At 40.9% G+C, this 13,707-nt stretch overlaps 1 long non-coding RNA gene across 7 annotated transcripts in view; it reads left to right on the top strand.

Moving 5' to 3' along the window:
- Nucleotides 1-13,707, top strand: part of LOC144071475 (uncharacterized) — a 106,193-nt gene that overhangs the window by 69,563 nt on the left and 22,923 nt on the right. For 4 of the 7 annotated variants that reach the window (XR_013299646.1, XR_013299640.1, XR_013299642.1 and 1 more), the window contains one exon: nucleotides 11,610-12,225. This is a non-coding gene — a long non-coding RNA (uncharacterized LOC144071475). Of the gene's footprint in view, nucleotides 1-11,481; nucleotides 12,226-13,707 lie in introns of those variants that run through there. The other 3 variants (XR_013299643.1, XR_013299645.1, XR_013299644.1) reach the window with 3 other exon arrangements.

Genomic DNA, 13,707 nt, shown 5'->3' with positions numbered 1-13,707 from the left:
ATTCATATCAATTAGTATGGGATGCTAATGCAAACTGACGGCACAGTGTATCTTGAAAGGCCTGCAAGGATGTTGTGGCGGCAGCACATCAGTGTGCAGCCAAAAGCCACCCTCTGTTCCCCTTTCTTCCTCTTTTCTGTCATTGAGGGCGCAACAAGGGGCTCCAGGCTGAGAGGACAATACCAGTTGGAGCCAGTACTTTGATAATTAGTTATTGATTGAGAACAATGCATGGCGTACACTGCCGTATTAGCTCCGACGCCAGTAGGTCGCGACACCGAGAGCCAGCCATCAAGAGAGCGGGGATAAAACACGCCTGACTCCCTTTAATAAGATATTCCTTTATGTTTTTCCCCCTTTCATTTCTATCCTCTTTTCGCCTCCCTTTCTCCACAGGCATGTTAGCGTACAGGCTATACAAGGGTCAAAAGTATTAATGCCTGTGCACAAATGAGCATCTGATGAAGGGGGATTTAATTAGAGAATGCCCACTTGAGCTTCCCATACCACATCGTCATGTTATTTCTTTTCTTTTCACAAAAGAAAACACTGTTTCGTATGCATCGGCATGATTTAAAACAATGTAAAGCCCCTCTGATGCTCCAACTGCTCCAGAAGTACTCTCCTGGGATAAACTAACTACAGACTTGTATAACGATTTTCCAATTGAAATTAAGCAATCAAATGTATCAAAAAGCAATACCTAGATTAGAGCAGGAATTTTGTTTTGTTTTTAATGCATATATTTTGGAAAAAAATAATTGAGGTCCCTTACTTTCTACTTCAACTACAATATTTCTAATGAATGGCATCACTTGTGAAGTGGCAATGCAGACACATTTTTCAGTTCAGACCGAATTTGTAAATTGGAAAAATAATATCAATGGACATGTTTGTCATACATAAGGACTGATGGGCTAAAAATGCCCATTTATTTTGGAAACACTCATTTTGAATGGCTCCTAGGGTTCCTACCTTTATGATGTCTTACCAGGTAATTCGTTCAGGTACACCCCAAAGGAAAGCCGATGTTGACATTTTAGGGGTTATTTACGTGTAATTTTCTCAGACAGTTCATATCATGTGTTCCATCCTTCTATGTGTCACATGTTAAATTGAATAGAAGTGACTTAGAGCTTTTTCTCTGCCCGGAGTGCTGTAAGTCGCTCGCTTGATTTGTTTGGCAGTTTTTACACTGAATCCTGATACAACCAGGTCATTTCAAATACAAAGTATAGGCATTATAATGTAATCGGGCATATGACAGTTTCGCTCCAGCCTTTATTGTGCTTTTGTCGTCTTCTGCATGATGTCAGGTTTCAAAAACTGTTGTCACAGACAACCATCCATGTTGTTTCTTTCATGACCATGAACTTGGGTTTTCTTTCAGATGAGTCACGGAACATGTTACTTGTTTGTGTTGATCTCTGCTTGTGATAACCTCAGATGGTGAATAACTTTTGTGCGGTCCTAACAGAAATACAGGCCGCTTTTATACACATTTTGGTTTTTCAAGCATCAGTCAAGTGAAATTTGACTTTTAAACTCAAAGGGCTGCAGTGCTGCTGATTTTATCGTAATTTGTATGGTTCAGATTTTTTTTCTTTTCTATTACGTCTGCATGGAATCAGACAACCTTCTGGAGTGGGAACACATTGAAGCTCTTTTTGGAATGTTTTTCCAAAGTCTGATTTGAATGAGAGAACGCAAGAGAAACATTTTGCAGCGATGTCAAATGTGTGTCCAATATTTTTTTCGCGTGGAAGAGGAATTCCAGGATGGATTCCAAATCTTTTATGGCTCGCGAACCTCAGGTTGAGAATCGTCTTAAGCAATGATCGTCAATTAAGTGGTGGGTTTGCTTAATAAACAGTGACAAGACAGCTTTATGAAACCTCCCTAACTACCTGATCTGTGGCCTGGAAAGACGCTTCTGGCGTCAAAAGCTTCTGTGAAAGATAGTATCACGTAAACAATAAGATGACTGTCAGCAGCGACAGCAGGACATGGCTTTAACAGAGAACGGAGGTAGGTAGAAAGGGGTTGCGAGGAGGGTGGCAAAGCTCAGAGGCTAAACTGCTTTGCTGGAACTAATTAAACAGATGAAGTTGTGACATGAATATGCAGATGCTGTTTACATTTTAGCATATGGTATTATTTCAGGTAATAATGTTGCGGGAGTGCCTGGCTGCTCATTAATGTAAGCGGAATAAAAATGCTGTCTATCAGTAGACACCCAGAGCGTGTTGGAGGAATCGGATCAGGCTGACGCGCAGGTGTTTGCGTCTTGAAATAGATGCACAATTAACATACATGTCGAAAGACGCTTCAGCTTGATTCAACTTGTTAGCGTCACAGCCAGGACAAGCACTACTTGCTGATTGTCACTTTCATCTCTCATCATTCCCCATTTTATTTAATTTCAACCAAAAGAAAGAATTATTTCATTTTTTATGCCTTGTCTTTTTTTTTATTAAACAATTTTAATTAAATTTAATTATAAAGTGTCCAAATGCGACCTAGCCTGCAGAAATGTGTATTTTAGTTATTGACTGTCATGGGCTGAGATGGGTTGGATAGTTTTAGATTGTTTGAAGCTTTACACACTGTCAACAAAAGAGATTGCATAACATAATTCAGCAGAGTCCGTAAAAGTTTTGGCTCACTGTTAATTTAATAATATGTGGAGAATTGATGCCTGTACTTTGGTTCTATAACACGTGAAGTCATGACTGCACTCTTCATTTTCAACCCACAAACTGCATTTGACCCTTTTTCCCCAAAATAAAGGTAGCAAAGTGTCCATGAGTTCTTTTTTTCCTGCTGTTTGGCAGTGTAGCTTTGCCTATTTCCCCCCAGAACGGCTGCTGAGAGGTTAAGAGGGAAAGGGGCCAATGGAGTCGCGTTTAGTAAGAAGTGCAAGATCACGGGGGCCAGCTGGTGGGGTGATGGGAAGCGTAATTGTGCCCGCTGTGCCGATAGAGGGTGGCGGGGTGAAAGGATGGGGTGAGAAGCCCCTGCAAAAAAAGGGGGAGAGTAGAAGGAAGGGGCGGGGACACCTCAATTACCTGGGCTTTTTCTGACCCCTGCTCTCCCTCTGTCTCTCCACACTGTTTGAGAGGCGGGGCTCTTTTCCACAGGCGCATACACACATCCACCCTGTCTGCCTTTGTTCAAAAGTACATACAATCAGGAATTATGGTTTGGCCAAACTCCATTTTGACAGCCGTCGTAAGGATTTAGGATTGTGAATATTGAATTTAAATATGTACACTGGCATCTCTTCACATGAGCAATTGTTTTACAAACGGATACATTATAGTACATTGCACACCGCAGGATAATTACTCTGGATAATAGTTAGCGCGACATCTGATATCTTGGCCTTTTGCCATCTTTGACCAGAAGGGAGGGAATCATGCTCACATGTAAATATGGGTCTACTAGCCTTATGTTTACAATTGTCGGTACCACCTGTTTGTCAACAAAAATCAAGAGGGAGAATCCCCCCAACGCACCCCATAATACAAAATAATTTCTCAGGATAATATTTAGGAGATGGCTAACAATTTAGCCTTTGTGCTTGATAAAAAAAAAAATTAGATAGCTCACATTTACCGTGATTACTACTTTGTATCTCACTTCTCATAAACAGTTGGAAGGGGCGGGTAATGTTAATTCTAAAACTTATCGCCAGCGTGAATCTGTAGAAATCTTTGATCCATTTGACTGTTGGATAACTTTCATCAAAAAGAGCTAATATGCTCAAATTTTGTATTTTTTGCTTAATTCTCGTATGTTTGAAAAAATGCAGCCATTCTTTGTATTTTAGCCACCCCCCACCCCCCCCAAAAAAATCCTTAGGAATCAATTTCTGTTTTGTATCAATATTTGATCCCACAACTGGAGTAGCAGAGATCAGATTAAAGACGCAAGGCAAAATAAAAAAGCCCATTTGCTTGAATTGAGCATTCCTCTCCAACATTTTCTGCATCATCCACAAAGCTGTCGCGGTCGATTTGGGGGCTACCGCCACAGGGGCCCTCCTACAGTAAGTGACAGAGACGGCTGTAAAAATCAATGGCTGGCAGGAGTGTGATGTCTTAATAAACTTGCACACTGTGGGTGTTGTTCAGACAGGAAGACAGGGACGTGTAGACAGCGCCCGGCCTTTTGTGAGCCTGTCAAGACGGGCCCTCAAAAGCAGATGAAGCTGTCAGATTATTAATATATTTGTACTGACAGGGGCCCTCCTTTCAGCATCCCCCCTAAGAAAAAAAAACATACTCTGGGCTTCAAAGGCGGCGGGGCCACAAGGTTGGATGCGAGGTCAGAGGACAAACACATTTTGAAAGCAAATTCTCTTCCTAGCGCAACCTGTTTTTTCACTGGTGGCGGCGTCTGCAGTGGCGGCGGCCATTCAGCAGCATCTCAGCGCTGAATTGGCGGAGGCTTTCAAAGCGCCTGGCCCGTCGGCCCCTGGTGATCCTCCGCCGGGCTGGGCTGACAGTCTATGTTCAGAGGTCAGAGCACCAGGCCCGACTCCCAGGACCCGCTCGCTCAGGCTGTACCGCCGCAGACCCCAAATTAAAATGTGAAAAGCTGAGCCACTGAAGGCATTCCTTGAACAGCCGCCCACCTCCCCTCCCGTGGCATCTTGCTTTGCGTGTGACAGTTCCTCGGAGACTACTTTTCACTGTCATGTCCCCCACTTAAGATCAGCAGTTCCTAACCTTTCTTGCATTTTTCAACATTTTGAAACCCCACCATGCAAGTAAACGTAAACACATTTTGAAATACGGAATAAGAAAATCAGCCATATTATGAATTTCAATATTAAAAAGGTTATATCTCAAGAAAATATTGAAGGCAAGATGTCATGTTTATTCATAGGAATGATGCACAGCTCTCTTGCGTTATTATTATGGGACCCGTTTCATAAACTAATTTACAATCACATGTTGTCTTTTGAGATTTTGTGGGTAGAAATGCACCAATGCACAGATAACATCGCCCGTCCTGCCTTCTGATATAAAGTTTTTCCCAATTGTGAATCAATGATGAATTATTGCAGAGAGAGAGGTGATTGGCTGTGTTTTATGGGGTTTATCTAAAGAACCACCCGCTCCTGTTTGGGGTTACACGAGACCACGACACCCACAGTGTGTTCCCTCTGTCCAAGTTTATACCCTCTGCAGTTCCCGAAACTTGTGTTTAACAAATATAAGATTTTGAAAATGTTTCGAACATACTTGGCAAATAAAGATGATTCTGATTAAGAAATGATCCTATTCACTACATTTAAGTAGTGTGGGCAGGGCAATTTAAAATAAACATTACGCAAATTGAGCTTCATGTGTTTGTGAGAGAATCGCCCCTAGTGGAAAATTCCTAAGTAGAACTGCTGCTGTTTTATTTAACTGCAGGATTTTAGTGTGGGTGATTGGGGATCGCTTGTTCAGATTATTTAACTTTGTGATCGGGGGTTGATTGATGGAGTGAGGCCGTCGTAGAGCCGTCAATGCTTGGGTTAAAATTCGATTTTCCACGCCTGATTCCGCGCGTTATGTCTGGGTGCCAGTTATTGCCTGGCCTTGATGTTTTTTGATGGATCAATTATCCATTCTAGCATGTTACCGGGCCAACGTTACGCTAACTATGACACCTGTCACAATCCTCTATTAGCGTGAAAAGGAATTTGAAATAATTTAATGACAGCTAATTTGGTCTTTGTTTTGAATTTCATTACCGACCACCCCGTAGAGTAATTGTGTTTCTACGGGGGGAGAAGCGACAATGAAAGAGAAATATGACTGCACTCAAGGCAAAGCAGCTACTCGTGTTATTGATGTGGCAGTGCTGTGGATAAATAGTTTCATCTGATCGGAGAAAACATAAACTTTCCGATAGTTTGAGTAGAAAAGTATGAGAGAGATGACAGAGGAAACACAATTGATAAGATGGACTGACACAAGTTAATAAAAGAAGAAAAAAATCACTGAGTGTTGTTTGAAGGTTTAATGAAGATGATAATATCCAACATGAAATATTTGGTAATAAGACTTAATTTTGAGCAACAGCGTATTCATTTATGATTAGGATGGACTCACTAATAATCTTCGTTCCATCTATATTAAAATAAACAGAACTAAAAATGTGGTACATTGTTTAGGTTTGGGTTTCATTGTGTTTTGTTTCCTCTTTTTTTAATTTTTTACATAAAACCTGTTATAAATTAACTGTGATTGATATGATCATTTATGAACAGGTGAGTTTGAAATATGTCATTTAAAGGATAAAAAAAATGAAAAGAAAAACATGGCCATCGTGACCACAGATGCTAGTGAACAATCTGTGAGAAAGCAGCGTGGGAGCTTCTTCCTTGTACATGTGCACGTATACTTGAATTTGCAAGTTAAGAGCCTTATTGGGATTACCCGGGGTACATTCCCCCTATCATAAAGAGAAAGAGGGAATATATGCGCGTCCCCCTTCTTTTTTCTTGGGATTCAGTAAGCTCTCTGTCAATGCTTGTGGGATTGAATTGCCTTTAGATCGCTCCCCTTCATTCCATGGAATGATCTCAGATCTAATTTAGCGGGCAGCTCAGGATCCAAAGTATACAAGGCCAACTCTCCTCTGCATAGAATGTGTGAAATAGATAGAACGAGCCATCCCTCAGATGTGCCCAAGTAATCTCCAGCCAGCGCTGGTCCGGCAGGCTTCGCCCCCTAAAGGGATTGATGCGGTGTCAGAACCTTTGGCTCCGGGGGTCATCCTCTCTTCTCGCCCCGGCCCAATCGGACAAAAGCCGAATTTCTTTCCCCTACGCTATTCGTTTCTCCTTTTATTTCCTCTCCTTGAATTCATCAGCCGGGGGAGAGAGCCATGAGACGTGAATGAAACATTTTCATTAGAAGGGAGGAGGAGAACGAGGCCAGATCTGATCTGAGCCAGTGACATCCCAACCCTTTTTTGTTTCCTCCTCCTTCTTCTTCTTCTTCTTCTCACTTGCCCCAGCTGTCACTCGGCAGAGGCTGATTGAAATCAGCACCGTGTCACGGCCGTCATATCTCCACCAGACATAAAACATGCAGAAACATCAATAAGCAACAGGCCACTGACAGCTTTCAGGCGACGACGGTGGGGACGAGGGGAAGGTTAGGGCTCTCGGGGGTGTACGTCGCCGCGTGCGGTTGAAGTGTCGTCTTCAGGCTTCGCCGAATACAAGATAAAGTCTGTCGGGTTATCGCCCGGTTCAAGTTGCTTCTCGGACAGCTTGGGCCACGGGGACGCAACCTGTCAGACAAACCTTGCATGTGCGCTGTTTGCCAGGATACTTGATTTTCAGTGCGTGGGAAATGGTTTCAGTTTGAAAGGTATGTCGTGTGTATGAGTCGCTATTAATGTGCGCAACACATCCTACCGGAAGTCAGACGGGGTTAATTCACTGATGAGGTTTGATGAGACATGCTATAGAGGTGCAAACACTAAAGAACCTAATCACTTTTATTAAATGGCTGACTAGGACTTTACATGGCAAAATAAAAAAGTGGCATAGAAACATCGCATTGGTGTAAAATATACACTTTCCTCACCTCATAATCTGTGTGGGTGTGTATACATATTTTTAAAATCTTTTTACTACATTTCTAATGTCCCATGAAGCTACCGTGTAGATTTGCCAATTGATACTCTGTAAGTATTACAATAAAAAAAGTAATATTATAGGTATTTAAATTCCAACATTCCTCTTGCTTAAATGGAAAGCACGAATTGGGTTATTTCTGGATATATAAATTGAAAACACAATGCAAATAGAATATAACCAAGTCAATGTTCGCAAATATTCATTTATTTTTGTGGTTTATTACACAGAAGATCATGCAAGCTCGGGAGAAACTTTGGTGGACAAAAATAAGAAGAAAAACCATTTTCAAAATGGATTAGGTATATTTTTGCAGGAAAAGTTAAAATGATTTGAGCTTTTTTTAGGTTTAAAAAAAATCTATGTAAGGTATACAATTGGAAGACTATGTCACAATCATAAAACTTGTCGTTCTGTTTTTCCGGTCAAATGAAGCACAGTAAGTAGTTTTGTGTTTAAAAAAAATCTCTATAGATATTTAATACCGAATAATGTATGGAATAGTAGAAGACTGTTCTACATGGTAATGGACGAGCCACCCCCATTTGTGTGCGTATTTAATTGACTAATGGGCGGTAAAGGTTGGCATAGCGTGACACCTCCTCTTGCTGCTTGCTTATGAGCTGAAGTTTGTAGCCTGGAAGGGAGTGCCAAGTACCGTATTCACCTGGTCATTGCTTCGCTCCAGCTACCTGTAAATAAGACTAGTATTGAATGTGACAGAGTTTGGGGGGATGCAACAATCTATCTCCTAAAAAAAATAATTAAAAAAAGAAAAAAGAGAATATCAAATGTGGCCATTATTTCTTTCTTTCTTTCTTTTCTTTTCATCTGTGAGTTCTAACTAGTGGTGCCTTGCAGCACTCCTCCATATTCTCCTCCATCTGCCTCCTGTCCATTGATCAGCCTTCCAGGGGGCATCAGTCTGTTTAACATCTGCTACGAGTTGTCGAGGCTCAGGTAACTCTGACGCTTATTGATCTTTACGTCCACCTGCAGCAACATCTGTTTGGCCGCATCGTCCTTTTTGTCAGCGCTCGTTTGCCTCGGCTGGTGAGTCCACTTTGACTCCCTCTCGCAAAGGACTACGCGCCTCTGTTCGCGCGACTGTTTACATTGTTCCCGTAATGAAGAGGAAATCAACCATTCCAGAGTGGGTGTACTGTGAAAAAAAATAAACTGTATATTATTTCTAGTTGACTTTTATTCATAAGGAAATAGTTGAGGGTTAATTTAGTGGGTGTTTATTTCTCTGGGGCTGAAAATTCTGTGACAGAATAATATATGACCATTTTAATAAGCAATGTGTTGTTTTATCATAGTCACTAATGCAAAAATTAATTTGGTTGAAATCATTTAAAATAAACATCAAAATGCAAAGATGTGTTATTAATTATTTTTTACATGTTTATGAAATTAGACAGGTAATTTACATATTTGGTTGAAATTAGGTTTTAAAATTGGATCTAGGTTATGCTACATCCATCATAAAACAAATGTTATTGAATTGACTGTGAATCATTGTTCCTTTTTCATTTTTTCAAATACTTGGTTCAAATCATTAAAAATATATACATATATTTTCATATACTATCATTATATCAGTCACATACATCAAGAATTCTGTTAAATTCATATTAGAAATGAATTGGGTGGAAAATTGTGGAAAACTAAGTGTACATAAATATGTATGTTATTATATACAGCATTATAGTATAAGTAAAATAGTTTGAATAAGAAATTACATATTAATTTTAACAATGGAACTACCCCCCAAAAATATCCACTGCCACACACAAATGGCTTCATTGCATATGTACCACTAATATGAATAAAAGTATGATATTAAGCCAAATATACTGGTGTTCTGAAAACCATCCTTGAATTAGTCTGCATAGCTCCAAAGAGCGAGAGGGAAGAAAAACAGCAGCCACTCCTGAGCTTGTTAAATTTGCTCTTTTGCACACAGAGTGCAGGTTGGTTCATTTCAATTTTTGATTTCAAAAGCTATCAAATACACCTCGCACGAGGAAATCAATTTTCCCAGATGCCCCGGCTTTTATAGCGAAAAGAACGTCCGCCATTGGGGGAGCCGCCCCAGTCACGTGACCCAGTCAGAGATTAGTCGAGCAAGGCCGCGTTACCGCCACCTCAATTACGCTCTGCCTCTTGTCATTTACCTCCAGAACACCTCATTCATATTTTATTCATGACAGACTCTGCGAGATTAATTGTTATATAGATGACTGAAACAGGCTGCTTATTATTTCCTGTAATTTAGTATGCAAAAACAAAGATTAAAAGTGCATTTTCATCATCAAAGAATTCCTTCAAAACAATATGATGCAGGTAACATTGAATTTAATTACCAGGAAGACAAAGATGAGCACCCGCGGTTTAATTATTTGTGTGTGACAAGCAGTGAGTTTGGGTGTTTCGACGCATCAAAAATATTATCAGTGGCTGTCTTTCATGGGCATATCACATGCAGAATGAGGCCAGTTTGATCACAACATTACACTCGCAATTATAAACTTTTAAATATGTGCAGACCGGGTTGAGGAAAAAAAAATCATCTAAAATTCCATTTTGATACATTTTTTCCAATTGTTGAGAGCAACGTCTCTCGCTGTGTTTGAAATCACATTTTACAATCTCATTAAATCCATTTGAAAAATGCATTTCTGTGGTTGTTGCTCAGAAACAAACCCAACCATTCTTTTTAGAAAAAAGCAATTTGGGAATCTATTTAGTAATCAAAGACTGCTTCAACCCCGGCAATTGTAAAAGAGGCAATTTGCAGCCATATCATGAGATTATATCCATTAGACAGTCGTGTGTAGTGTGTGTGTTATTCTATGGTGTGTTCCCATGACAACTGTTTTAGGGCGAGGCCTCGGTGGAAAACCGAGCTCAGCTGTCATCGCTTCACCTAAAAGCTTTGTAATTGCTCTCATTTGCATAGCACAATTAAGTGTGTTAGCTCACAGCAAGAACAATCAACCTCCACTAAAGACGGGGACGTTATAATTATTATATCAGTCGATTGCGAGAAACACGTCACTGATGAGCCTGTCAAGCGCAATTCCTCGACTCTGTGCAAACATGCACACATTTACGCGCCCATGGAGCTGCTTGGAAAATCTAGAAAAAAAAGGCATGACCCTATTCTTCACGGCGCTAGATCCCCGCCAGGCTAAAATTTGGTGAAATGTTACAATAATTTCATATACACAACATTTTCAGGGGGGGGGGGGGGGGGGGGGGGGTGATCTTAGGTAGCAGGTACGATTTTCTGCTGAGGAATTTGCACACGCATACAGAATCGTAATATCGTATCGGATTTCCAAAAATTAAAACTCTACACACCAAAAGGGGCAGAAGTCACAACTACTCTTGTAGTGTATGTTGTAGTGCTGAAAAGGACCTGTATAAGGCAACAAAACAGATTTAAAGTGTACTATTGTCGTTCTCACTGTTCATGAGTAGATCATGAGGAAAAACAGGATAACCACGGAACAAACTGTTAGAGAGATGGTGCGAGTATTGGAGTGAGTGTGGTAGTCTATATTTTGCCATCTTTGATGGCAAAGAAGCCAAAATGATCAAGTTTGGCCTCATTGTTAGTTTGTTTGTAGACTGCTTTACTCTATAAGCTTATTTTATTATATGTGATGTCAGAATGTGAGTGTCAGGACTGAGCTATTGTCTAATGTCTATTGTCCTTTTTTGTGTTTGGCTGTTGTCCAGGTTGTTCAGTAGATAGCTGTTCTGTATACCCTTCTTTTGCATCATTGTTGGTGTACCAAATGCTGTGTCCTGTTGCGTGAAACACATTTTGCATTTGCGTTTGATCTGGCGCCATTTTGATCTAGCAGCCCTCTTGGTCATTGTCGACCGAAGCCTCGGAAAGGTTACGTGCACACGCCGTGCTCATCATTGTTTCTTTTCCCCTCCTCAGAAGCCCGGCAGTCGGTAATGAAGAGCTCTTGAACTGGCGGGCGGAGACGCTGTGAGACGATAGTTCAGCAGGACGCCCTTTTTGGCACTGTGGGATGGTAACACACACACACATTCATAGTCCGCAGACAATGTTTGATAAAGCGCAGATTTTTTTTCCAGTTGTTCCTCTGTTTATTCTGGGGGGTAACAGCCTTGACATGTCGCTATGCAGCATTTTCAAAGAGGCGCCCATGAAAGCAGGTGTTTCTAAGCTTTATTAGCAAGCCTGTGATCACATGCTGCAGCACATCTTTGCCTCCAGGGCCCTGCCGTGTAATGGAGGGACCAAATAGCAAGCACTCTCCGCACAGCCTCCCCCTAACATAAACTGCTCAAAGACCCGCATCAATTTTAATTTGTATTTATCCTGTTGATGCCCCCTCCCTTTTTCCCTCACAAATTATAGCCATCATAGCTGTGATACCAGCAGCCCACGCGGCGCACTATCAGAAAATTAGCGCGCTGCACAACCAGTGGCGGGTTCAAGGTGTCACAACACAATTATGCCACGGCAACGACCTGACTAGCTGTGACTGGTTGGTGATTTGGTGACAACTAAGCCGGGGGGCTACCATGTAAGTCACATGCAGGGGCTACATTTACTCTCCTTTGTGAATTCATTTTTGAAATCAGACAAACTACATTGGAGTGATTATTCTTTGAATGTACTGTGGTACAAATAATTAGAGATGGATGCTATTTATCTTGTCATTTTTCCCTAAATAGTTAGTGTAAATTATTTATTTATTTTTATTATCCTCTATAATCATTGGAATTTTAATTGACCAATAAGGAGATAGGGGGTAAATTGGTTATTTTAGTGTCTACAACTAGGTAAGAAAATCTGTCTGATAATCTATCGCTATATTTTACGAAAGATAAAAGAGAATAAAATATTTGTAATACAATGAAACTAACATGCTACATTTCCAATAAAAACTTTAATATTTATTATATCTATTTTTGGTTCATCATTTTGGCATCATATTATTGGAAGTATCCAATCTTTCAAGTAATTGTGTTTATTTAGTCATTCGTTTCACTTAAATGCAACCTTTTCGAGCAGTCTATTCCCATTCTACTTCATGTTTGACTTGACTGGTCTATCAGAAAACACATAAACCTTTGTAGACCTGATTTGACTGCTGTCTGTGTGTCATTAATAAAATGAAGCCATCAAGGAGAAGTTTAAAACGCTGCTGTGGTAGGTGGCAGCTCACGGTGACTTTCAATCCAGCCCTAATCCTTGTGTCTCATAAAACTTAAGAGCGCAAAAATGAAGGGAATCTACTCGCCGTGCTCTCGGTGTCAAGCCATTAGGCTGTGTGAAATGAGGTGCCACTCATCGCTCCTAAAGCCTCCATACAGCGGACACGATGCTAAAATACCATATAGGCTCAACGCTGTCAGGCGGACGGAAACGTAATTGTGCTGTGATGGTCGTAGTCCACCCGCCAATATCCAGTCACAAAGGTAAAATGAGGAGCCACTAGTCAAAATAATCCACTCCATGAATTTCTGAGAGATTATAGGGGAACGTACGGCTTTGAAAGACACAGTGGCAGCTTTTCTCCATGCCTACTCGGAGAAAAAAAAGTTGTCAAATTAGAAATATGGAAAATGTGTTTAGATTACGCCCAAAATATCCTGCAATACTTCATCATGTAAAATTATATAGATGTCTGTTGTCATATAGGATGGATGGATGGGTGAATGGTGAATGGGTGAATGTGTGGATGGGTGAATGGATGTGTGGGTGGATGGATGGATGGATGGATGGATGGATGGTTGGATGGTTGGATGGATGGATGGATGGATGGATGGATGGATGGATGGATGGATGGATGGATGGATGGATGGATGGATGGATGGATGGATGGATAGATGGATGGATGGATGGATGGATGGATGGATGGTTGGATGGATGGATGGATGGATGGATGGATGGATGGATGGATGGATGGATGGATGATGGATGGATGGATGAATTTCACTATGCTGGTGAGTGTCTGTTGGTTGTGTAAGGATGGATGGAAGGATGGATGGGTGATACTTAT

The sequence above is a fragment of the Stigmatopora argus genome, chromosome 3 (genome assembly GCF_051989625.1).
Source record: "Stigmatopora argus isolate UIUO_Sarg chromosome 3, RoL_Sarg_1.0, whole genome shotgun sequence".
NCBI lineage: Eukaryota > Metazoa > Chordata > Actinopteri > Syngnathiformes > Syngnathidae > Stigmatopora > Stigmatopora argus.
The sequence above is the reverse complement of the archived record's forward strand: the minus strand, read 5'-3'. Positions and strand labels throughout refer to the sequence as shown.